The sequence below is a fragment of the Sminthopsis crassicaudata genome, chromosome 2 (assembly GCF_048593235.1).
Source record: "Sminthopsis crassicaudata isolate SCR6 chromosome 2, ASM4859323v1, whole genome shotgun sequence".
Classification (NCBI taxonomy): Eukaryota; Metazoa; Chordata; class Mammalia; order Dasyuromorphia; family Dasyuridae; genus Sminthopsis; species Sminthopsis crassicaudata.
In genome coordinates, this window is record NC_133618.1 from 575,866,869 (window position 1) to 575,892,775 (window position 25,907).

Genomic DNA, 25,907 nt, shown 5'->3' on the forward strand with positions numbered 1-25,907 from the left:
TAAATACTTGTTTCCTTCTCAAAATTATCACAACATTCTATACAGTTCTTCCCAGCCTCCTGGTATCATCCTTTGATATGTATTGCACCAGAATACAAGTTTATTTTGAGGATGGTGAATAATTATTTTTCCCCTATCAGACTTGCACTGTCAAATAATTCACTGACTTTTGTACTCAAAGTACAATGCTGTTCAGGAACTATATGAGGGGGTGTCCTTCCCTACCTATCCCCCAAAGGAATATATTTCATCAGACAATCATTTTCTTTCTCTAGGAAGTCCAGAAAAAGTTAGCACTGCCAACACGGACCTTTTCTAATAGGCGAGATTCACTAACCCCACATTAACTAGAAAAATAAAATTTTATCTCCATATAGGAGTTTGGAGTTGAAAAACAATGTCTGTAAATGACTCTCTCAATCTAAGTGGGCATATATATGTCCTATTCCTCTATATGTTTCTGCAAAAGACTTCTGATCTTTCTAAGAAAGATCAACTGAATCAATCCTCCTTATATTAGTTAGTATATTCTCAGATTAATGAAAGATCTATAATTTTGTCATAATAAGGATCTTTTGATTTCCAAGATTTAGTTGCCTGAGGCAGAGAGATTAAATAACTTGTCCAGGATCACACAGCTAGTGTAATAAATGAGATTTGAATCCAGATCTTCCTAACTCCATAATAAACATTCTAATCACATTTCCATCCTACTTTTATGTGTAATTGTGGATTTGTGTGTGTGTGTGTGTACATAGTAATAAGTCAAAATTAGCTTATGTGTTATTTTCCTTAAGCCTATAGAAAGGCAATGAATTTTTCATAAAGGGGTGCATTATTCAAATTGTCCATTAGGGAGTGCTATCTTTGAATCACTAGCCCAGTAGCTGCCTTTACTTTTATCTGGTTAATCAAGAAGCAATCTCCCCCAAAAAGCTATAGTACCACCACTGGCCACCAGAGGACACTCAGCCTGCATACATTGATGTTACTCCCTGACCATGAAGCTCAAAGCTTGAAGTGGTCATTCTTAGGAAGCAATTTAAATTCAATACGCCTGGATCTGGATTTTAATCAGGAAGCTATGGAAATGTTGCTTTAAACTATTAATGATAAGAAACATATAGTCCCAGGGACCCACTCCACATGTGGAATCTCTTTTTTTCTGTTGATGTTCCTTATATTCACTGAAGACAAGCATTTGATATATTGTTAACCCAGTTCCTCCCAAACTCCATAAACTCATTAATTTTAATAAACTCACATAGCTTGTTAAATATAAGAAAAATGAGAGGAAAAAGATTAAGAATGTTTGTAGACAGCATAATAAAACTCTAGATTCAAAGTCAGGAAAATCTGAGTTCAAATCCAGCCTCAGACACTACTTTGGCCCAGTCATTTTACCTCTGTTTTCCTATGTTTCCCTAACTGTAATATGAGGATAATAATAGCACAATTCTAATGAACCAGGGTTCCAATGAAGAGGAAATTACTTAATATTTATAAAGCATTTAGCATGGCACCTGGAACACAGGAGGTGCTATATAAATGCTTTCCTCTCCTGTGCATAGGAAAAGAGATATTTCCATTTCCATTATTCAGTCCAACAGATGGGAGTAGAAAATTCTAATCCAGAGATCATAAATTTCACATTTGACAGGACTTCAAAGATTTTCCAACCCAATACCCTCATTTTTTTTAGATCAGGAAACTGAGGCCCAGAAAGATTATAAAATATAAATTGGAAAAAGCTAAGGTGATTGAAACTCAAATCCACTGACTTGGTATTTTTATCACTCAATGCTGCCACTGAGAATTTTTTGGAAGGGTATATATACATTTAATTTAATTTTCATATAATTTCTATGACACTATTTAGATTACTCTATCAATTTTCAGGCTATTCCAAGTTGAATGAGAGACAATTGTTAAGTTTTCAGTATGGGCATTTACATCTCTGCAATCAGCAAATACTATAAATACAGTCTGATTTACTGTTTCATTGATTGTTTAGCTTAAGAAGATGAAGAAAAATGCTAATACTACAGATTAAATTTAAAATATGAAAAAAAATCATATTTACGTGGAATTTTCCTGTTAGGTTCTTACTAAGTGCTAATGAGATATTAGATTCTTACTAAGAGCTAAGTCGGTACTTAACAATTCTCTAGTTCCAGCCTTTAGGGGAGTTTTACTCCTGTGAACTCCTGGGGAGGAGCTTACATGTTTAGGAGGAGCAAGTTCATTGGTTGAAGTATTTCTCCCCAGAAGCCCTTGCGTTTTCCCACGCCCATTCTCTGGGAGGATAAAAGAAGGCGGCACTGGAGAAATTGAGAGTTTTGTCTGGGCCAGACCTGGGGCGGCTCTCTGAAGGAAGAAAGAGTCTCTACAAGAGTTCAGAGTTGGTGGCAGTTGAGACAGCAGATCATCTCCCAGAGAGCAATTGGCAGTTTCTGGAGACAACAGAACATTACATATTGGTGTCCACAATGTGGGGCAAGGACTTTTGCTTATCCTGACAAGGACTTATTCTGAGCCCTTCAGAGGAGCTAGACCAGACCATCGCAACTTGGCGCCTGAACAGGGACAGACACGATCCTGATTCCAGTGGAAAAGACTTTCTGATGCAGAAATAACTGTGAGTAACAAGGAAATTTTGTTAAAGATTAAGTGAGTGTTCTAATAGACAAATAAGGAACTTACCTTGTTAAGGGCTATACCAGCAATCTCTTATAGCTGAAATGGGGCAGATGTTAATTAAAGACAATCCCTTGACCTCAGCTGACTCAGCCTCAGCCCCAGCCCCAGCCTCAGCCCAGCCCCAACCCCATTCAGGAGTGGTACTATAGAGAGTATAATTAAGATAATTGACGAGCAGAGTTTACTTGTAACTTGGGTACAGATTGCTAAATTCTTGGCTGCATTAAGATGCATGTCCCCTTGGTTCTTAGAGGAAGAAAAGATAAATGTAGATAACTGGAAGCTAGTGGGATTTGAAATGAAAGAACTTCATGCAAAAAATGGGCCTCGTTCAATTTCTACAGAGGTATTTTATATCTACAACATAATTCAATTAGCCTTAAACTATTGAGCAAGTTGTAGGAGAAGGAAAAGTTTTTAAAATGAACAGAGGAGGAAGTGTGAGGAAAAAAGGAAAGATCAAGATCTTGCCCAAGAGCAAAGGGATTTAAATGAGGAATTAGGGTGTGATGACTCTGATTCTCGTGAAAAAGCTTCAATCCCACCTAGAGAGCAGATTATTGACAGGCCCACATCAACTCCACCTTCAGAGGTGGAGGAAGAAGGAGGAGGGGAAGAGGCAGAAACACAACAAAATTGCCTGTGAAGCAGCCTATGACAAGATTAGAAAAAGCATTGGTTAAAGCTAAGTGAGAAGGACAGGATATAAGTGATTTTATACATGCATATCCTGTGATTGAAGAGATTGACTCTGTAGGTCAAAAAAGGAGAAGATATGCACCTTTAGATTTGAATAAAATTAAAGATTTGAAAAAAGGTTGTACCCTATATGGGGCTACATCAGCTTATGTTAAAATGTTACTAGATGGTTTGTCTTATGAAGTCCTAACCCCGAATAATTGGAAATCCATAGCAAGGACATGTCTAGAACCTGGACAAAACTTGCTGTGGTTTGCGGAGTTTCATGAATTATGTAAAATCCAAGTCAGATGCAATTTGGAAACAGGAGTTAACACACAATTCACTTTTGAGCACTTAGCTGGTGAAGGTCAGTATGGAGAGAATTCAGAACAGATTAATTATACCATGACAGTGTATGAGCAAATTGCTAAAGCTGCAATAAAAGCTTGGGGTTCCCTCCCGGACAGAAAGATCTGGGAGAGGCTTTCACTGAAATAGAGCAAGGTCCCAATGAAGCTTTTGCAGATTTTGTGGGACATTTGCAAACTGCTGTCAAAAGAACTGTTGGAGAAAATGCAACTACAGAAATAATGACCAGACATCTGGCTAAGGAAAATGTCAATGAGATTTGCAAAAGAATTATATGGGGATTAGACAAAGATGCTTCTTTAGAGGAGATCATAAGACAATGATCCACAGTGGGAACAAATGCTTTTTACACCCGGACTATTATGAACATGGAAAGACAGGGTCCCTCCTGGCAAGGGACTTCTAGAGAAACTCGGCGATGTTTTCAATGTGGAAAAATTGGACATCTAAGAGCTCAGGGTAGATATGGAGATAGAGTGAGAAGACAGGATGAGAGAAGACCTAAAACTCCATGTCCAAAATGTCACAAGGATCTCCACTGGGCCTCCGAATGTAGATTGACCCAGGGAAATGAGAGGCAGGGCCTGGCTTCAGTCCCCCAAGTGGGGCATTATGGCAGCCAAAGTTATATCCAGAGAATTTTCAGACATGATCAATCAGCCAAAAGGCAATCAGATGGAAGAAAGGGATTGAAATTAGGAAAAATAGAATTGTGTGCAGTAGAGACTACTGAGATACTCCCTAGAGAAGTGAAATCTGTTCCTGTTCAGCCTATGGATCTTTTGCCTCCAGGCACAGTAGGCTTGACCATTTCACCTTCTGAGAATGCTTACAAAACAGTGTCCATCCATATACTGATGTGGGTAACTGGAGAACGTGTAGCTAATATCCCAGTCACTAACACAGGTAGACAACATGTGATTTATCAACCAGGAGAAGTAGTGGCATCAGGCTTATTGTTACGTACCCCTAATAAGCAACCTGGTGATAGTCACCCAGATTCTGACTCCAATGAACAAAATCCAGAAATATATTGGACAGCAGCTGTGACAGCTGACCGACCTATGCTTACTATTTATATAAATGGAATACCATTTGAAGGATTGGTAGACATGGGTGCAGATCGTACAGTTATTAGAGGTGCCAATTGGCCCAGTCACAGGCCAAAGATTAAGGCAGACACCTACATGTGTGGGGTAGGAGGATCAATAGCAGCAGAAGTTAGTGCTAGGCCTTTGAGATGGATATTTGAAGGTGAAACAGGAGTTTTTACTCCTTTTGTGGTTGAAAAAATCCCCATCAATCTGTGGGGAAGAGACATTTTACAGCAGATAGGATTACAAATAAGCACTTCGGCTTTTTAGGCAGGGCTGCTGTTGAAGGCCTACCTGAACTTTCACTGGTTCCTATTCTGTGGAAGACTGATTCACCAGTGTGGTAGAACAGTGGCCCTTAAGAAGTGATAAAATTCAGGCCTTATTAGACGTAGTGAACGAACAACTTGACCAAGGACACTTGCGGCCTTTTCTAAGTCCTTGGAATTCCCCAGTATTTGTGGTGAAAAAGAAATCTGGAAAATGGAGGATGTTAACTGATCTAAGAAGAGTAAATGAATAGATGGAAACTATGGGAACTCTTCAGCCTGGACTTTCATCTCCTACTCAGTTGCCAAGAGAATGGCCTCTGTGGGTTATAGACATTAAGGATTGTTTCTATTCTATCCCTCTAGATAAAGAGGATATGAAAATATTTGCTTTTTCAGTGCCTAGTGTTAATTTGGCTGAGCCTTATAAAAGATATGAATGGACAGTTTTGCCACAGGGAATGAAAAACAGCCCTACTATGTGCCAAATGTATGTTGCTGCTGCTCTTGCTCCTGTAAGAAAAACATTTGTAGAGAGAAGAAACAGAGACATTAAGACACTCCTCCAAAAACAAAAGAAAGGGGGAGCCACAGGTAACCCTAGAGAACTTCTAAATTTAGTTCTCTATACCATTAATTTACTAATTTTTGACAAAAATGCCCTGGCTCCGGAAGACAAGTTTTATAACCCACCAGAAGGGCAGTGTCCAGTGCGAGCAGCTCCACTGTCCTTAGATAATCGCCAGGTCATGTGGAGAGACCCAGAAACTGGTGAATGGAAGGGACCAGATAGGTTAACTGCCTGGGAGAGAGGGTTTGCTTGTATTTCTTCAAATGGAGAAGGAATTAGATGGGTGCCAACGAGTCATATTCGCCTTGTCCATCAGAGAGAGACAGAAAAAGAGAAAGACCTCAAAACAAAGGAGAAAATCTAAGAAACATTTGACACTGAAAGAGCACGGCTAATAAGAAGACTGTTAAAGAACTTTAAAACCAGCAGGAATCCTTGGATTTCCTAACACAAGATGAGACTAATGGACAATGGACTTATGGACATTTATAAATTCTCAATTTATGATTATTTGATCATGTTATTTGTTACATACTTCTAGCATGTATTATGTTACTTACTATGTTACTATGTGTTTATATAATCTATGTAATTATGTGTAATGCCTCCCATATTGATGGATTAATGTTTCAAGGTCATGACCACCCTATGTTCTAAATTAAAAGAAAGGGGGAGATGTTAGGTTCTTCCTAAGTGCTAATGAGATAATGAGATATTAGGTTCTTACTAAGTGCTAAGTTGGTACTTAACAATTCTGTAATTCTGGTCTTTACTAGGAGTTTAACCCCTTTGAACTTCTGGGGAGGAGCTTACATGTTTAGGAGGAGCAAGTTCATTGGTTGAAGTATTTCTTCCCAGAAGCCCTTGCGTTATCCCATGCCCATTCTCTGGGAGGATAAAAGAGAGGATAAAAGGCACTGGAGAGATTGAGAGTCTTGTCTGAGCTAGACCTGGGGCTGCTCTCTGGAGGAAGAGAAAGATTCTCTACAAGAGGTCAGAGTTGGTGGCAGTTGAGAGAGCAGATTTCCTCCCAGAGAGCAATTGGCAGTTTCTGGAGACAACAGCACATTACATTTTCAATTTCTAACTATCTCTTCAAACCGCTTCCTGCTTTGTCTTTTCAGATCTTCAGAAGTATGGGGAAAGTTTCCAAGTCACTCATAATCACAAATAATGAAAAAATCACTATTTTGCAGTGGAGAAGACAGAAAGATCCCCTTCCTCAATTTGCTGTATTCTTCTTGAAGTATTCCTAAGAGATTCTGTTCTTCACAGTGTCTATAGCTCTATTTCTATAGTCACTCATGTCCATTGTCTTTGCCAATTCTCAGCCCAATTTCCTAAACTTTATATATGAAATGATATGGATCTCTCAAGATATAAAAAGGACACATCTTTACAATTAGCAAATCCCAAAACTCAAAGCCTGAAAGTGAGTGTCTTTACATCCCATTGTCCCTTTTACTTGCTACTTATAGCCAGTGCTTTCTTCAAGTGGATTGGTGGAACTCAATTGTTTAAGAGCACTCAGTCAGTGCTTCACACAATTATAATACAATAATATACATTTAATATTCAATTATATTTAACACAGTTCCTTCTGTGTTGATACCGAAGGCTCTTGAAGTGAATGCATAGGCTTCAGCTCGTTATTATGAACAGGAAATTCTAGGAGATGGCTTTTGGGTTTGTTCCATTAATGTAAGGAAATATGAATGAAGGATTTACTCCAGTAATTTACAGCAGAGATGCCAAACTCTGGAAGTTGCTGAAAAACTGCCTAGAACCTGTTTAGCAAAATAAATAAAAATACAATATAACATAGGTACTGTTAATTTATGATTTACTAAGTCAATAGGAGAGTAGCAGGATTCTTTTTGAGTCTGACACCATTTAAGTTAGACTGCTTCAAAGTCTTAGAGAGGTACCTAAAGGCCTTGAGCTGTTATGTGATTTGCCAAAAATCACAATTTTTAACGAGATGTAAAATTTGAACTCAGGTTTTCCTTACTTCAAGGCTAGTTCAGTACTACATTAGGCTGCCCCTTCCTAGAACAGTATTATCAAAAAGTCAAATAATGTCAGATTTGGAAGGGATTTTAGAAATTAACAATTAGTCAGATCCTCTCATTTTACAGATGAGGAAGGTGAGACAGGTAAAATGACTTGCTGAAAGTAACACAGCTAATAAGTGATAGAATTAGGGAAATAACTCAAGTTATATTTCCAGTATAGTGTTCATTTGTTGACATAAATATATATTAAATATCAATCTTTGTGCCCTAAGGCAAGAATTTTTTAAAAATTAGTTCTTGCCCTCAAAGAGCTTGCATTTTTACTGGGAGTGGGATAGGGAATCCAAGTGTGTCAGATAAGTAAATAAAAAGGAAATAAGGAATATATAAATTAAGTAAAAAGTACTGTCTGGTAGAATATGGAGAGGGAAGTGTCAAAGGCCTCCAGGATGAGAATTTACTTGAACTGAAAGGAATGTTTTCCCAACTGGAGTTGAGAGATGTCAAAAGACAAAGTTAGAAAAGGAATCCATTCCAAGCATGGAGGATGGTGTGCAAAGAAAGACTGACATGATATAAAGCATAGGAAGGAAGCCAATTTGCCTGAAACACAGAGTTTGTGAGAAGAAGAAATGTGCTTGAAAATATAGGTTGGAAACAGATTGTAAAGGACTTTAAGAGCTGAGAGGAATGTGAATTTTATCTTTGAGGTAATAGTCACTGAAGAGATTGGAGGCATAGAGGAAGTTATTCCCACAGTCCAGGTGAGAGGTGATAAGGGCTGGAAACAGGGTGGTGGTCTGGTAAGTGCAGAGAGGTGACTGGTGAGAGATGTTGTGGAGATTGGACTGTTAAGACTTGGCAACCCATTGGCTATATGGAGTGGAAAGTGAAGACTCGAGTTACAACAAGCTGGTAAATCTGGATTACTGGAAAGATGGAGGTGCCCTTGGCAAAAATAGGAAAATTATTCTCAATCCTTATCCTTTTTGACCTCTCTCTGCGGTCTTTGACACCATTGAGCATACCTTCTTTTTAATACTCTTTTCTCTCTCTGTTTTAATGATACTAATTCTCCTGTGAAAAGCAGTGAACCACTTTCCTGATTCTCCTCCTCCCTGACTACTTTTTAGCCTTCTTGGCCATATATTCATCTTTGTCATGCCCCCTAGCCATGAGTGTCCTGTGTGATTCTGCCCCAGGTCATCTTCTCTTTCTTTCTCAGAGATCCAATTATAAAATCTTTGCAAATAATTCTAGATCTACATGAACAGTTTTAACCTCTTTTCTGACCTCCAGTCTCATATCTTCAACTCCCTAATGAATATATTGAACTGGATGTTCTATACACATCTTAAACACAACATGTCCAAAAGTGAACCTATTATCTTTCCCCCTCTTCCTATTTAGTACTATTGTCCTAGTCACTTAGGATCACAACCTAGATATCATTCTTGGCTCCTCTCTTTCCTTCTCCCTCTCTCCCTCCCTCCTACCCTTCCCCCTTCTCTTTCTCTCTGTCTCTCTGCCTCTCTCTCTGTCTGTCTCTCTGCCTCTCTGTCTGTCTGTCTGTCTGTCTCTCTCTATATATATCTTCTGTCTCTGTCTGTCTGTCTGTCTCTCTCTCTCTCCCTTCCTCCCTCCCTCCCTCTTTCCCCCTATATCCAATTAGTTGCCAAAACTTGACATTTCTACCTTCATAATATCTTTTGCACCTGTCCCTTTCTTTCCTCTGATACTGCCACCACCTTGGTGCAGGCCTGTAACACCTCATGTCTGGACTATTACCATTACTACAAACTTCTGGTTGATTTACCATGTTTAACATATTTTAGATTACTTGACAACGAAGGGAGAGGGTGAGAAGAGGGGGGAAATTTGAAACACAATGTTTTTCAAGGGTCAATGTAGAAAAATTATCCTTGCATATGTTTTGAAAATAAAAAAACTTCAACAAAAAAGCAATAGATATTACAACATAAAAAACCCCTTCCTATATTTCCAGTCATCTGCTTACCTCCATATATTCTTGCTGTCCTCATACACATGATACCCCACCTACAGACTAGACATTTTCACCTGCTATCTATCTCCTACATCTAGAACTCTGATGGCATCTGGCTTCCCCAGCTTCTCTTAAGTCTTAGCTAAAACTCCATCTTCTTCAAGAAGGCATTCTCAGTCTTTATTTTTAGTATAATGCTGCCTTTGGAGACTCCCAGTTTACCTCTAATGGTGGCACCCCTAAGGGGGCTTCTCTGGGCATGCAGAGATATCCTAAAATGGAGCCATACTTCAACTCTTTCACATGGGTCAGGGCAACCATTTTTAATTTAACTAAAACAGACTGCATTTTTTTTTTGGTTTTTAAAAATTTTATTATTATAGCTTTTCATTTACAAGATATATGCATGGGTAATTTTTCAGCATTGATAATTGCAAAACTATTTGTTCCAGTTTTTCCCCTCCTTTCCTCCACCCCCTCCCCATATGGCAGGTAGAACAATACATGTTAAATATGTTAAAGTATAAATTAAATACAATATATGTATACCTATCCATACAGTTGTTTTGATGCACAAAAAGAATCGGACTTTGAAATAGTGTACAATTAGCCTGTGAAGGAAATAAAAAATGCAGGCGGACAAAAATAGAGGGATTGGGAATTATATATAGTGGTTCCCAGAGTTCTTTCGCTGGGTGTAGCTGGCTCAGTTCATTATTGCTTATTGGAACTGATTTGATTCGTCTCATTGTTGAAGAGGGCCACGTCCATTAGAATTGATCATCATGTAGTATTGTTGTTGAAGTATATAATGATCTCCTGGTCCTGCTCATTTCACTCAGCAGCAGTTCATGCAAGTCTCTCCAGGCCTCTTAAATCCCTGTTTACCTCAGTTTCCTCATTTGTAAAATGGGAATAATAATAACACCTGCCTCCCAGAATTGTGAGGATTAAATGAAGTGACAGTTGTAAACCATTGTGCAGTGCTTGACACATAATTAGCACTATAGACATGTTAGCTAATATCTATCTACCTATCTATCTGTATGTCTGTCTGCCTATATTTATGCCATCATCTAGCTATCTATCCATCCATCTATTTCTGTCTATCTACAATCTATCATCTATTCATCTATCTACTGATCTTTCTATCTATTTATCCATTCTTATCTGTCTACTAATCTATTTATTTACCAATCTATATATACATCTATCCCTATTTATCTAACAATATGTTTACCCCCAATCTATTTATCTATCTACCATTTAGCTAGCTACCTATCTAACAATCTCTTTACCCACATCTATTTATCTACTATCTACAATCTACTATGTCTACTTATCTATCATGTATCTGCTAATCTTTCTATCATCTATCTACCCATCCATCCCTATCTATCTATCTATCTATCTATCTATCTATCTATCTATCTATCTATCTATCTATCTATCCATCCATCCCTATATATGTATGTATATATGTATGCATATATCTATCATGTATGTATCTATCTGTATACATATTTATCTGAACAGACTGCATTTTAAAAACTGGTAAGACTAAAACAGCTGCTGTTTCTGGTCAGAGTCCCTTCCTATGTTCTTCTCTTTCCTGTTGTGTCCAGAGGGTGAAGATCCCAGTTCACCCACATCATAGGTATCATGAACTGAATAAGTGAAAGGGGAAGGACTTCCATCCCCAGCTCTCTTTTAAACCAGCTCCAAAAAAAATTGGGATTGGGAGGTAGGAGTTGTTTTTCTCTGCTTTATTTATCTTTCTTAGTTTCTGGCACTGGTGGAAATCTTCACTTGAACTAATTGGCATCAGGGTGACCTTGGTAAAGAACCACTTGGGGAGGAATAAATATGTCTTCTCCAAGGCAATGAGGGTTACAATATCACATTAGTGTCTTCCCTTAAGATTATTTCCATTTTATTCTGTATATGTTGTCTCTTCCATTAGATTAAATTCCATGCTCCCCCTTCTAAGAGCAGGGGCTATTTTTGTTTGTTTATTTTTACCTTTCTCTGTGATCTCAGTGCTCATCACAATGGCTTACCCATGGTAAATTCTTATTAAATGTTTGTTGACTAAAGAGGATTGGTGTTATGAGAAAGATAATGAGGATTCCTTGAGACATGTTGAATTTGTTATAGGTTACAGGTCATGTGATTGGAAATGTGCAATAGAAAGTTGGTAATGTAAGACTAGAGCTCAGGAGAGAAATGAGGCTGGATATGAAAATCTAAATATCATCTGTATAGAAATGAAATTTTGTTAAGACAACTGTGAGATAACTCTACACACCTCTCAGATTGCCTAAGATGATAGGAAAAGACAACAACAAATGTTGGAGATGACGTGGGGAAACTGGGACACTGATGCATTGGATTTGTGGAATTGTGAAGTGATCCAACCATTCTGGAGAGCAATTTGGAACTATGACCAAAGAGCTATCAAACTGTGCATACCCTTTGATCCAGCAGTGTTTCTACGGGGATTGTATCCCAAAGAGATCTTAAAGGAGGGAAAGGGACCCACATGTGTAAAAATGTCTGTGGCAGCCGTTTTTGTAGTGGCAAGAAACTGGAAACTGAATGGATGCCTATCAGTTGGAGAATGGCTGAATAAGTTATGGTATGTGAATGTTATGGAATATTATTGTTCTGTAAGAAATGACCATCAGGATGAGTTCAGAAAGGCCTAGAGAGACTTACATGAACTGATGCTGAGTGAATTGAGCAGAACCAGGAGATCACTGTACACAGCAACAAGATTATACGATGATCAGTTCTGATGAACATGACTCTTCTCAACAATGAGACGAGTCAGGCCAGTTCCAATGATCTTGTCATGACGAGAACCATCCGTGGGAACTGAGTGGTTACAACATAGCATTTTCACTTCTTTTGTTGTTGTTTGCTTGAATTTTATTTTCTTTCTTACATTTTTCTTTTTTTGATCTGATTCTTCTTGTGCAGCAAGATAATTGTATAAATATGTATGCTTATATTGGATTTACATATATTTTTACAATGTTTAACACATTTTGGATTACTTGCCATCTAGGAAAGGGGATGGGGGAAAGGGGGAGAAATTGGAAAACAAGATTTTGCAAGGGTCAATGGTGAAAAATTATCCTTGCATATATTTTGAAAATGAAAAAAACTTCCATAAAAATAAAATAAGATAATTAAAATTCCAAGCTGCCTTTCACCTCTAACCTAAATCTATGCTAGTGATCCTCAAATTTTTGTTCTCAGTATCTTTATACTATTAAAAATTTTTGAGGAGCTATCCAAAAAAAAAAAAAAAAAGAAATGATATTTGAATCCATGGAAACTGATGAGAGTACTGGATAAGAAGTTAAAGGAAGCAAAATGAGAATCAATACAGATAATTGAGAGACACCTAAACATAGCAAGTAGGATATGAATGATGATTTAGCAACTGAATCAATCAATCAACAAGCATTTTAAGTTCCTAATACATACTAGGCATTGGGGATAGAAATACAAAGAAGATCTAGACAGAGCAATTAGACAGGTGGGAAGAGAATCAAAACAGAGAAGTAACATGAAAACTGCCCGGTAGAGTCAAATGTTTCAGAGAGGCCAAGAAAGATGTGAAAAGGGAAAATATTTTAGCAAATAAGAAATCATTGTTAGCCTTGGAGAGAATAATTTCAGTTATATGATGAGCTCACAAGTCAGATTGCAAGAGGCTGAGATATAAATGAGAGGAGAGGAAATAAAGACAATGAGTAAAGATAATTTTTTTCTAAGACTTCACTTATTGAAGGGAGGGAAGATATGGGAAAATAGTTTTGAGAAGGCAGTAAGACTAAGGGAATTTTCAAGAAGGGGGAGATCTGGACATGTTTGTAGGTGATAGGGAAGGAACAAACAGATAGGGAAAGATGAAACTTGGTGGTGTGTGTGTGTGTGTAGGAACAATTGAGGGGGCAAGCTGCCAGGGGAAAGGAATGGGTAATATCTGCCTATTCAGTACCTTATGTTGATCTAATATCTACTTCTCTGCTCCAAATTATTGTTTACTTTAGCACCTGATATCATAATGGATTGAGGACAGAGAGAGTGAGAGGCTGACAATTGTCGTTTTTCACAATTGCTATTTTCCCTCACCAGGAAACTCAAGAGTGTTCTTTAGATCAGGAAATATCATGAAAGGTTATAGAAGCACAAAATCTGGATATGGGCATGGACCTGGAGTTCTCCTTTCCAGCATTTTGCCGTTGAGTTGGAACTTCCTTTTATCTGGGTTGGTGACAGTAGTTGTTGATTACTCTGGCTACTATTGTCTCCTTAGGAGAATTTTGCATAATTTGAGAGGGATTTGAAAATTTCCATGCAGAGAATTGGAATACTCAATCCTTTAATGAGACTGTGATAAAAGTTCTTGGTTGGTGATTCAAAAAATATGCCACATGATAACAAATTTTATACTTCCTACCTGGATAATTTTTTTAGCTTTTACTTTTTTTAAATTTTATTTTATTAAAGCTTTTTAATTTTGAAAAGATATGCATAGATAATTTTTAAACATTAACCTTGTAAAATCTTCTGTTCCAATTTCCCCCCTTCTCCCTCCCCTCCCTTAGACAGCAAGTAATCCAATATATGTTAAACAGGGTAAAATATATGTTAAATCTAATATCTGCATACATATTTATACAATTATCTTGCTGCATAAGAAAAAATCAAATCAAAAGGAAAAAAAGAGAAAGAAAATAAAATGCAAGCAAGCCACAGCAAAAAGAGTGAAAATGCTATGTTGTTATCCATACTCAGTTCCCACAGTCCTCTCTCTGGGTATAGATGGCTCCCTTCGTCACAAGATCACTGGAACTGGTCTGAATTGTCTCATTGTTGAAAAGAGCCACATCCATCAGAATTAATCATTGTTGCCATGTACAATGATCTCCCAGTTCTGCTCATTTCACTCAACATCAGTTCATGTAAGTCTCTCTAGGCCTCTCTGAAATCATCCTGTTGATCATTTTTAGAACAATAATATTCCATAACATTCATCGACCATGATTTTCTCAGCCATTCTCCAACTGATGGGCATCCACTCAGTTTCCAGTGTGATGCCATTACAAAAAGAGCTGCCATAAACATTTTTGCATATTTGGGTCCCTTTCCCTCTTTTAAGATCTTTTTGGGACATAATCCCAGTAGAAACACTGCTGGATCAAAGGGTATGCCCAGTTTGATAGCTATTTGGGCACAGTTCCAAATTCCTCTTCAGAATGGTTGGATCACTTCACAACTCCATCAACAATGTATCAGTATTCCAGTTTTCCCACATCCCTTCCAACATTAATCATTATCTTTTCCTGTGATTTTAGCCAATCTGAAAGGTGTGTAGTGCTGTACCTCAGAGTTGTCTTAATTTGCATTTCTCTGATCAATAGTGATTTAGATTATTTTTTTCATATGACTAGAAATCATTTCTTCATCTGAAAATTGTCTGTTCATATTCTTTGCCTGTCTGGATAATTAATACAGTGACATACTACTTGAATTCAGGCTTTTATACCAAAATGCCATTACTGCTGTGATCCAAATGATACATATGCCACATGTTCATACAAGAGTTGTAGGATCAAGGGCCCAAGTAAAGGAATTGACTTTGGTAAAGTCTCTTTATCAGAGATTGAAGTAATGGAGTAGTGTAAAGGGGTTTTAAGATTAGAATAGAGAAAAAGGAAATTTAATAGGAATAGCCACAATTTTCAGAGTAAAGTACAAAACAAGGGATAGGGGTGATAATAGGAAGTCTAGGGAGAAAGAAAGTTTGGAAAAGTCAATGGGAAATATGCATTAGATGGTCAATTAGTATCAATTAATTCCCAGTTAAGATTAAATAGTCACAATGTCTTTGTGATTTCCTCTAGTGACATTTAGTAGCATATGAATAAAGGTAAGAATGCCAAATGGTAGAGATAATTCATATTGGGGTTTAGCAAAGTATTAGGGAAAAGTCAAGAGGACAGAGTATTCAAGAATAGAAGACATTGTAGAATTGAATTGATCAACTAAAGACTCAGGTTTGGGAAAGGAAGAGCAAAGCCAGAACATAGATAATGGGCAGGTAAAGTACTGCAGGGTATAGGTCATGCTAAGAAGGAAGAATGGATTTATGAGAAGTGAGGAACAGGACTATTTGACCACCTGGCTTCTCTTGACTGAACAGATATGGAACACAAAGTGCTCTCATCAAGTCAGGAGATTAGAGGTCAGGAAATTATGCCCAAAGATCAGATTAAATGCTAAGGATAACCCCAGCTTCTCTTGCCAAGAATATTAATAGAATCTCATCACAGTAGACTCTCAGAGTTAGAAGTGAACTCATGCATACCCTTGGCCATAATTCAAATTAATGAATATTTATTAAAGGCCAGCCCATGAAGATCTCTGTACTGGGAAGTAGGCTGCCTGAGGGGAGGAGGAAGAGATACAAAGGTCAGATACAATCCTTATATGATTGATGTTGAGCTCCCTTCACCATCTTGTATTATCTTCCTCTTGATTATCAATGTCTTTCCTCAACTGGAGCCCTGACAACTGAACACAGTGTACCAGAGGTAGTCTGTCGAGGGGAAGGAATTATAAAGTATTATTCTTTAAACATATTCCAACAGCAAAGCCAACAACTTTAGAATTTCCTTTCTTCCCTTTTCCCTGTTGACTTCCCTTGTTTCAGTTTTTTTTTTCCTTTGGCTTGGATGCTTTTCTAGGCGTTGATAATTCAACTCCCTCCCTCCTTCCCTTTCAAAGTTTAGGATTGTTAGCTCACTTAGGCATGCAGTGCTGTGAAAGCATAGTCAACTCTTAAAAAAGCTAGTTAGCTCTGCACAAAGAAAACTATGTTATCCATTGACAGTCTATACTTGTAATCCCAGCTCACAAATGCATGGCACTCATAGATCATAGGATTTAGAGCTGAAAGGGACCTTAGAAAATATCTGCTCCAACTCTCTCATTTTACATATGAGACACAACAGACCTAGACAACAGAAATTATTTGTCTGGTTACATTGTAGATTTGAATTCAGGTCTTCTGACTCCAAAATCATGTTTTTTCCCCTACATACCATTTCAAGAGTTTATATATATATATATATATATATATATGTGTGTGTGTGTGTGTGTGTGTGTGTGTGTATATATATATATGTGTGTGTGTGTGTGTGTGTATATATGTTATATATATATATAATTCAGTGCAAGTCCATGACTACTATTGAGAAATAGCTTAAAGCAAATATCCTGTCAATAGTATAATAGTAAATCTATAGTGTCAATAAATAAACATTTATTAAGCACTTATAATGCACAGAACATAGTACTAGTTGCTGGTGAGAGACACCATTTTAGATTTGGTCCCTGTTCTCATGGAGCCTATTGTCTAGTCATAGAACAAATGGAATGAGTCACAAACACAGATAAGTAATGTACATTAATACATGGTAAACATATAATTATTATTCAGCTATGTCCAACTCTTTGTGACCCTATTTGGGCAGAGATACTGGAGTGATTTTCCATTTCCTTCTGTAGCTCATTTTATAGGTGAAGAGATTGAGGCAAATAAGGTTAAGTTATTTGCCCAAGATCACACAGCTAGTAAGTGTCTGAGGCAAGATTTGAACTCATGAAAGTGAATCTTCCTGACTCCAGCCCTGGTGCCCACTGTGCCACCTGACTGCATTTAAAATACATTAGGGAGTTACAAAACAAAGTGGTTCTACCATAAACTATCACATTATATCATCATCTATAAGAAACACTTTTTATTTACACCATGGACAAAAAAACAATGGTTTAGTTACCTTGACAACAAATAGTCTCAGGAGCAAACTCCTTTTTGATCTTCCCTTAATCCTTTTCTTCCCAGCAATATCCCTGACCCAAGACAACAATAGCCTATGTCTTTTGATTCCAAATCTAATTCCTAGATATAGTGAAAAGGAATTGCTTCTCAATAGAAGTATCAATAACAATACTAATAAAATTGTCAGACTAACAAAAGTGAGAAACACTAGGATAAATGGACTCATTTCTTTCTCCTTTGTAGTTGGCATACCTTCAGTTTTGATTTTTTCCATTTTCTTTCCTCCTCCCCCCCTCCCCATACTTAGTACCTGGGAAGAGAAGGAAAAGCAATGTGAATCAAGGAGGGTCAGCATGAAGAGGTAGAATAGACACTGTATTGGAGTCAGAAACCCTGGATTCTAAGTTTTGATTCTCTCTTCACAAACTGTGTGACTTTAAACAAGTCACTTTCATCATTGACAAAATGATGTATTGAATTAAATAAATCTCTAAGATCTTCTAGGCTCAAAAGATAGATGTGAAAGCTTGCTTCTAGTTCTTTTCTCTCTCCCTTCACAAAGGCTGACCAGAATATGTAGAAAATGCTAATTAGTTACTATGCCCCTAAGCAGAACCATGGCCTCCACACCCTCTAACTTCCTTTGGGATTGGGCCTATGACAGATCACCTTCTGACGTGGCTCTCCCAACTGCTTTTTGCCAGTGATGACTAGCTGCCCTGAAGTTCACAATCTATAAATTTCCCCAGCACCAAATTTCGAAGCATTCATTCTCTGGTAGAGTCACCAAGCACTTCCAAATGGTAAGTATCCTTGAAATTCTGTCTGTCTACATGTTCTCCAATTATTAAATGCTCTTGGGCTTGATCTCAATTGAAATTGCCACCAATGTAAGCAGACCTGGTCAGGGTAATGGTGTCCACTAATAGGGGAAAACTGTAAACAGGGAACTATATTCTGTCTTGGATATAGCAATGATTCCTGAGTAGTTACAGAAAAAATATTCATCCTCATTGTTCCTTTTAATATGCCTTTGTCATTGTCCTCAGAAAGGAAATCTCAGAGTAAGGAGTCTCAGATGTCATTTAGTTCAATTCCTCTAACAATAGGAATCCCCTTTATTATATCACCAGCCTCTGCTGGAACACTTCTTCAAATAGCGATTTCAATACATCTCAAAGCAGTCAATTCCATCTCCCATACATCAAGACTAAATCAGTCTCTCTAAACCCTTCTACCTATTGATCTTATTTCTGTCCTCTGAGGTCATGCAACAACAACAAAAAATCTAAACTCTCTTCCATGTGACACCTTCTTAAAATAATTAAGGACAGTTACTCTCTTCAGAAAGGCTGCTAGGTGTGTAGTGGATAGAGCACTAGCTTTAGAATCAGGATGACTAATGTTTATGAGTTCAAATCCAGTTTTAGACACTTACTAGCTACTATACTAGGCAAGTCACTTCATTCTGTTTGCCTTAGTTTGCTCATTTGTAAAATGAGCTGGAGAAAAAAATGTCAAACCACTCTAGTTTCTTTGCCAAGAAAACCCCAAAATAAGGTAAGAATCAGATACAGTTGAAAAATCATTTAACAGTAATATTCCTTTCAGAAGATAGCCTTCCCTTCTCCAGAGCTAGTTCTTTTGACCTACCCTTTTATCATACTAAAATGGATGTAGTGTAAATTGCCAGTGTCCTTTCTTAAATCAAGATGGGATTCCAACTCATTTGAATATAATCCTAAACTAAAAACTTCAAAAACATAGATTGAAGTTTGGGGTGTTTCTACTACTGAGCTCCTTTACTAGCAAAGAACATTGGCATTTTATTATGTTTTTAAAGTCTCCTATTTTTTTGGTTAACTTTGTTCTTTGTTTCAAGGGAAGGCTTTCTGGTTGGGGGTGAGAAACAGGGAGAATAAATTTATAAATGACTATGATGAGAAAAAAGAGCAATAAAGCTTCAGAAAATAGATGAACTAAATCCTTTTTTATATAAATAGTATTTTTTCTAATTACAGGTAAAGATGGTTTTCAACATTTATTTTTTGAAAGATTTTGAGTTCCAAATTTTTCTTCCTCCTCTTTCCTTCTCTCCAATATGGCAAGCAATCTGATATAGGTTATACATGTGCAATCATGTTAAACATATTTCCACATTAGTCATGTTATAAAAGAAGAAACAGATCAAAAGGAAAAAAATATGACAAAAAAACAAGGAAAGTGAAAATAGTATGCTTTGATCTTCATTCAGACTCCATCAGTTCTTTCTCTGGATGTAGATAGCACTTCATCATAAATTTCTTGGCATTGTCTTGGATCATTGCATTGCTGAGAAGATCTAAGTCTATCATAGTTGATAATCACAGAACTGAACTAAGTTCTAAGACAAAGAACCATGATTTAGGCAGTTACAGGATAAAATCAATTAACTACAAAGAGGATCAATTAAAAGAGGATACAGAATCAATCTCATTGTTTCAATTGCCATTCTCTAAATGACAGAAATGACAGGAAGAGGGGGATGAGAAGGGAGCATAGTTCCATGGTGAGTTGGGAATAGGTCTGACTTGGAAAGAGAAGATCAGACTATAAAAATGGAATTGTATGACCTTTATGCTCATTGCTCATAATCTCTCTCACTCCTATGCTGCTATCTCTGAAGAGGAAAAAGAGGACAGTGAAAAGAGGACAGATGTAAAGGAAAGATTAACCTTTTATTCCTTTGTACTGGTTCTTTTCCTGTTCTGTTGCAAAAGAAGGCATGATAGAAGTATCAGGACATTGTGGATAAAGTGTTGAATTTTATGTAGTCAGGAAAATCCAGGTTTAAATCCTCCTCAAATACCCCTGATAAATCTCTTAAACTCAGGTCATGAAATGAGGGAAATTAAACTACTGTAGGTCTCTTAATCTTTAAATAATTGAAGAAAATGCTAAATTTCAGTAAAAGGTTAGTGAAAATAAAGATGTAATTGTTTTCCCACTCGAGTTCATAGAGCTTTTGAAATCTATCCATGGGAGTTGGGAGTGATGAGGGATGGGGGGGCGGTTATCTGTGTCAAATGGTGGTCTTCTCTAGTGTGGGATAGGGAGGGAAGAATGGAGACAGTTTGGAACTTAAAATGAAAAAAACTAAATTAAATTTTAAAAATTATGAAAGTGATGAATATAGAGAAAATTGAAAGATCTATAGGAAATGATGCAGAATCAAGTACTAGAGACAAGAAGACAATAGCAACATACAGAATGACTGTCACAACAATATGAACAAAAAAAAATCAATTACCAAAAAAAAAAAAAAAAAAAGAATGTTGCAAAATGATAAAGAACAAGAGGTCTCCAAGGAGGAGAATATGAAAAGATAATTCCAACCCATCCCTTTGCAGATTTGGGAGATTTTCAACTACGGTATATACATATTATATATTTTTTGCTATATTAATAATTTTGGTAACTTTCATTTTTCTTTATTGTATGGGATGATGGAGAGGGGAAAGAAATTTTGGTAATGTTAAAAAAAGATGTCAATGAAAATTTCTTGTTGTTGCAAATTTAATCATATTTTATTTCCCCCCGATTATACATATAAACAATTTTAACATTCAATGAAAAGTTATTTAAAAGAAAAAGTCTGTAAGCTTCTTGAAGACAAGGAGTATGTCTTTTTTTTCTTTTAACCATTTAGCATAGGATCTTGCATATACAGGCATTTGATAGATGAATTCAGTCCAATATCTGCTTTGAGATAGACAGGAGAGGAATTAATTATTATTACTATTTAATGTGGCAAGAGTTTCTTCTACTTTGCAAATATAATTTGGGAGAGGTATCTTTTTTGTATTTGTATTTGATATGACACTCCAACAAAAATGATCTCTTTATTTTAGTTTCTTTGTAAACAATTGATTTTTCCCCATATTTTCATGTTCACCATCCCCAAATACCTTTTCAACAAACTTTGATGATTCTAACTGGCTTATTTTGAAGATTCCTCCAGTCATCCTGCTCGTCTTCCTCCTCACAGTTGACATGGGAGATTCAAGCTGTTTTCAATTAGACTTCCCATCCAGTACTAGAGGTAAGAGCATTAAATGGAATTCTATGACAAGGGCATAGTCATGACTGGTTAGCCTTAAGTTGAATATGTACAATTCATTATCAAAACTTTCAACTAATATTCTCATTAAGAGAAGTCTCTGCTTTTGTAATTCAGTCATGTCTGACTCCATTTGGGGTCTTCATGGCAAAAATATTGGAGTATTTTGCCATTTCCTTCTCCAGCTCATTTTACAGATGAGGAAACTGAGGCAAACTGATTTGCCCAGGGTTACACAATTAGCAAGGATCTGAGGCTGGATTTGAATTTAAGTCTTCCTGATCCCAGGTCCAATACTCTGCTGATCCTACACTAATCCTAAATACAGAAGGCATCCTTAGGTTTACTGTAGGATCAGCATAGATTTGCATTTGTAGGGGACATTTCAACAATTGGAGTCTAGAACAAAAACACTTTTTTGCTATATTATTTTGAGGATCTAAATAATAAGTGAAGCAGCCATGCAGCATGGAGTCTCATCGCACTGTGCACCCTAAAGAGTTATAGAAACGTGAATTATTTTAGTAGGAATGCATGACAAGCATAGATGCATCGTGACTATACAATAACATATGATAAATTCATGAGTAAATAAAATGCTATGTGCGGTCTGAAGGAGCTAGGGATCAGGAAAGAACCCATGAAGGAGAAGTCATTTAAATTGTATCTTAAAAGTGGTGATAGGTAGAGGAGAGCATACCAAGGCACAAAAAACTATGTGAACAAAGACCTGGAGGCAAGAAAGTACAGGTCACGCGTTCCTGCTGGTACTAGAATTCTAGTTTGTCTAGAGAATGGAGCAACATAAAATAAGCTAGACAATAAGCACCAAGTTATAGAGGACCTTTATTGACAAGCTAAGAATCCAAACCACTCAGCAAGCATTAGGAAAACACTAGAGAGATCTGGGGCAGCTAGGTGGCGCCATAGTCTACCGAGTGCCCATCTGGAGTCAGGAAGACTCATCCTCCCAGCTTCAAATCCAGTATGTAGTAGCAGGGTGACCCTGAGCAAATCACTTCACCCTGTCTGCCTCAGTTTTCTCATCTGTAAAATGAACTTGAGAAGAAAATGGCAGACCATGCCAGTATCTTTGCCAAGAAAGCTTCAAATGGGGTCACGAAGAGTTAAACACACCTGAAAAATGACTGAACAAAACAAGAGGGATTTCAGTAAAGGAGAAACGTGATCAGAACCATCTCTAAAGATCCTGGCAGGGAATATTGGGAGGAAAAAGAAGATGGGAGAAGGGAAGGTCTAGTAGGACAGTATTCCAACAGACTAGGGGCTCTGGGGACTTTTACCTGGCTCCTATTTTATGGCTTCTCTGAGCTCCAGGTCATTGGGAGGGCTTGGACAACGGAACCACTGTTCTATATGTTTTCTGGGCCTTCCTCGTGTTCCACTCTCTTCAAGTGGCTGAATCATAGCTCAAGAGCCTCCCCAGGGGCACTGGGGAGAGTATTATTTTCTAGACCTCTGGTTCCCAGAGCTATTACCAGGGTTGAGCAACTGGGGCTTTGCCCTAGACATCAAAATTTAGAGGGGTGCTTGTTTCTCTTCCAGCTGATACAAAATAATTGGGTTACTTGCATCAAATTTAAAAGCAACCAGACTGTTTAGGCATTATCCTACTTTTAGGACAGTTTGTTTAACTTAGGCAATACTTTCTCTTATTTGATCTTAATTTCTTCTACTCTGAATACTCTTAATTTTATTTTCTTTCACTCTTCTGTTCTAGCAGCATATTTAAAAATAAATTCCCCTTTATACAAAAATCTCATAGCAAAATGTTTTTAAAACAAAATTTAGCTTATAGATGATATGTCATGGCGTAAACAAGACCATATGATTAGCAGGTAGGTTGCAAAAAGTTTATTTTTCTCAGTTGGACATCTGAAGAATTTGGACAGAATTCCAAAGCAAATGAATAATGAATGTTAAATGTATACAATCCATAGATTTAGAAAGCTACTTTTTAGTTGGCAGTTGAGCTTTGGTAATATCAGAAGCAGGGATGGGAGAATAGGAATGGTTCAAAGATACACTTAGCATTTATATCATAAGGGACAGAATTAGGCATGTCTGGGAGATAGGGTTTCATGCTTTAAAGGCAATATCTCTGGGAAGCCAAAGGAGACATAATTGGTGAACTTGGACATCTGAAAAAAATAGGCTTTTTTTCCCTTAGCTTAAAACAAGCCTAACAACTTTATTCTTTATATCATAGCAGATATTTATGCAATGAGTTAGATCATGGTCAAATAAATGGGAAGACAGAGAAAGCAAATTTTGGATAAAGGTTAAAAAAAAAACTTTCTATAACACATTTACATTGCCAGTAACTTTTCTTATGATTTGCATCAAAATGCATTGTCCCGTTTGCATTATTGTCTGTGAATAAATGAAAGACTTAACATTGAAGGTTTAGAAATCATCATCAATATAAAGCATTGTTAGGCATAGCTTCTAGCAAGCCTAAGAAGGCCAAATCTCCTTCAAAAACTATTCCCTCTGTATTAAGTGAAAAATTTTCTAGCATCAAATACCTCAGATAAGGATCTGCTATCCAATGCATAGAGAGATTTAACATAAATCTATAAGACCAACAACAATTCCCCAACAGATAGTCAAAGAATATTAACAGTTTTCAAAAAAATTTTGTAAACTATTAACAACCATATGAAAGACTGATCCAAATCACTAATAGGAAAGAAACAAATCCAAGTAACATTGAAGTTTTACCTCAAGCCCATAAAATTAGCAAAGATGCTAAAATTTGTAAATAGCCAATGTTGGAGAGGCTTTGGAAAGATAAGCATACTAATATCCTGTTAGTGGAGTTATGAATTGGTCCAATTATTCTGGAAAATAATTTAGAATTTTGCTAGAAAAGTGACTAAAATGAACGATTCCACCACTAGGAATATACACTACAGAAGTAAAAAGGCAGGAATGAAAAGTCCTATATACCTCCTGAATAGTCATAGTGTAACAGCACTTCTTATGGTAGCAAAAAATTGAAAATATAGTAGATGCCTTTTGATTGGTCATTGATATAAATAATGAGATGTGAGTATAGGTTGGGTAATATTACTGTAAGAAATAATGAATGTGGGGAATCATAATAAGCTTGAAAAAACTTATAGGAGGCAGTGTAATGCAATGGAAGCAAAGGTGAATTTTAAGTCACAAGACCTGGTTTCAAATCTTAGTTCAGCTATTTATGACGATTTGTGTGAGCTTGGACAAATCACTTAATCTCTCTGTGTCTCAGTTCTTTTATTGGTACAATGAGGATGTTAGATTAGATGACTTCTAAAATTCATTCTAATTCTAAATCTTATGTTTCTATGAATTGATGCAGAGTGAAGTAAGAAGAACCAGGAAGCAATATGCATAAAAATAAAAGGAACAGCAAAAATAAAATTTAAAACCCTGAATATTATGTAATTATAATTATCAAGCATGACTCCAGAGAAGAGATGAGAAAATGTATCTCTCTTCCTTCTTTGCAGAATTGGGGAGGAGACTATGGATGTGGAACATTGCATATGGTTTCAGATTCATTTGGTGTGTGATTTAATTTTACAGAACATTGTTTTTTTTTTAAATCTTCATTATTATTAGAGATAGCTCTCTGAAAAGTGGGAAGGGAGAAAGATATATTTGAAAATAAGTGTTAGGTGATTCTTATCCTTCATTCTCCAAGAGGTCCACAATGGCATCACTATGTTGGAGTCAAGGTACAGCATATCTGACTATTGCTCAACAGTCCAATATGAGCTTGGAAGGCTCTACCACGGGTTGGACACAGAGAGAATACTTGAAGTGGAGATGCCTCTAGTGCATCTCACATTTCTTTTGAGCTATTGTAATCCTGCTTTGTTCATAGAGCATCATGGTGCCTTTAATGCAGGGACACCTTGCTAGGTGGTTCTTTGTCAATCTGAGTGTCATACAATCAATTCCAAAGTTCTTCAGAAAGACCTTACTTCTTCTGAACTCTATATGAATACTTGTCTCATGTGAATTCTCCATAAAGTAGTCTTTTAGGCAAGCTTCCATTAGGCACTTGAACAATGTGCCCAGCCCTCAGAGATGCCCTTTCTGCAGTACTGTTTGAATGCTTAGCTGTTTAGCTTGGGAAAGGATCTTGGTGTCTGGTACCTTTTCTTGCCAAGTGATCTTCAGAATCTTCCTAAGACAGTTAAATAGAAGCAATTTAGTTTTCTGTCATGGT

At 36.9% G+C, this 25,907-nt stretch overlaps 1 long non-coding RNA gene across 1 annotated transcript in view; it reads left to right on the plus strand.

The window, feature by feature from the left end:
• Positions 1–2,055: 2,055 nt before the first annotated feature.
• The window catches only part of LOC141553734 (uncharacterized), a 33,281-nt gene continuing 9,429 nt past the window's right edge, over positions 2,056–25,907 (plus strand). Inside the window, exons 1-3 of the long non-coding RNA XR_012485615.1 lie at positions 2,056–2,638; positions 18,270–18,368; positions 21,556–21,646. This is a non-coding gene — a long non-coding RNA (uncharacterized LOC141553734). The remainder of the gene's footprint in view (positions 2,639–18,269; positions 18,369–21,555; positions 21,647–25,907) is intronic.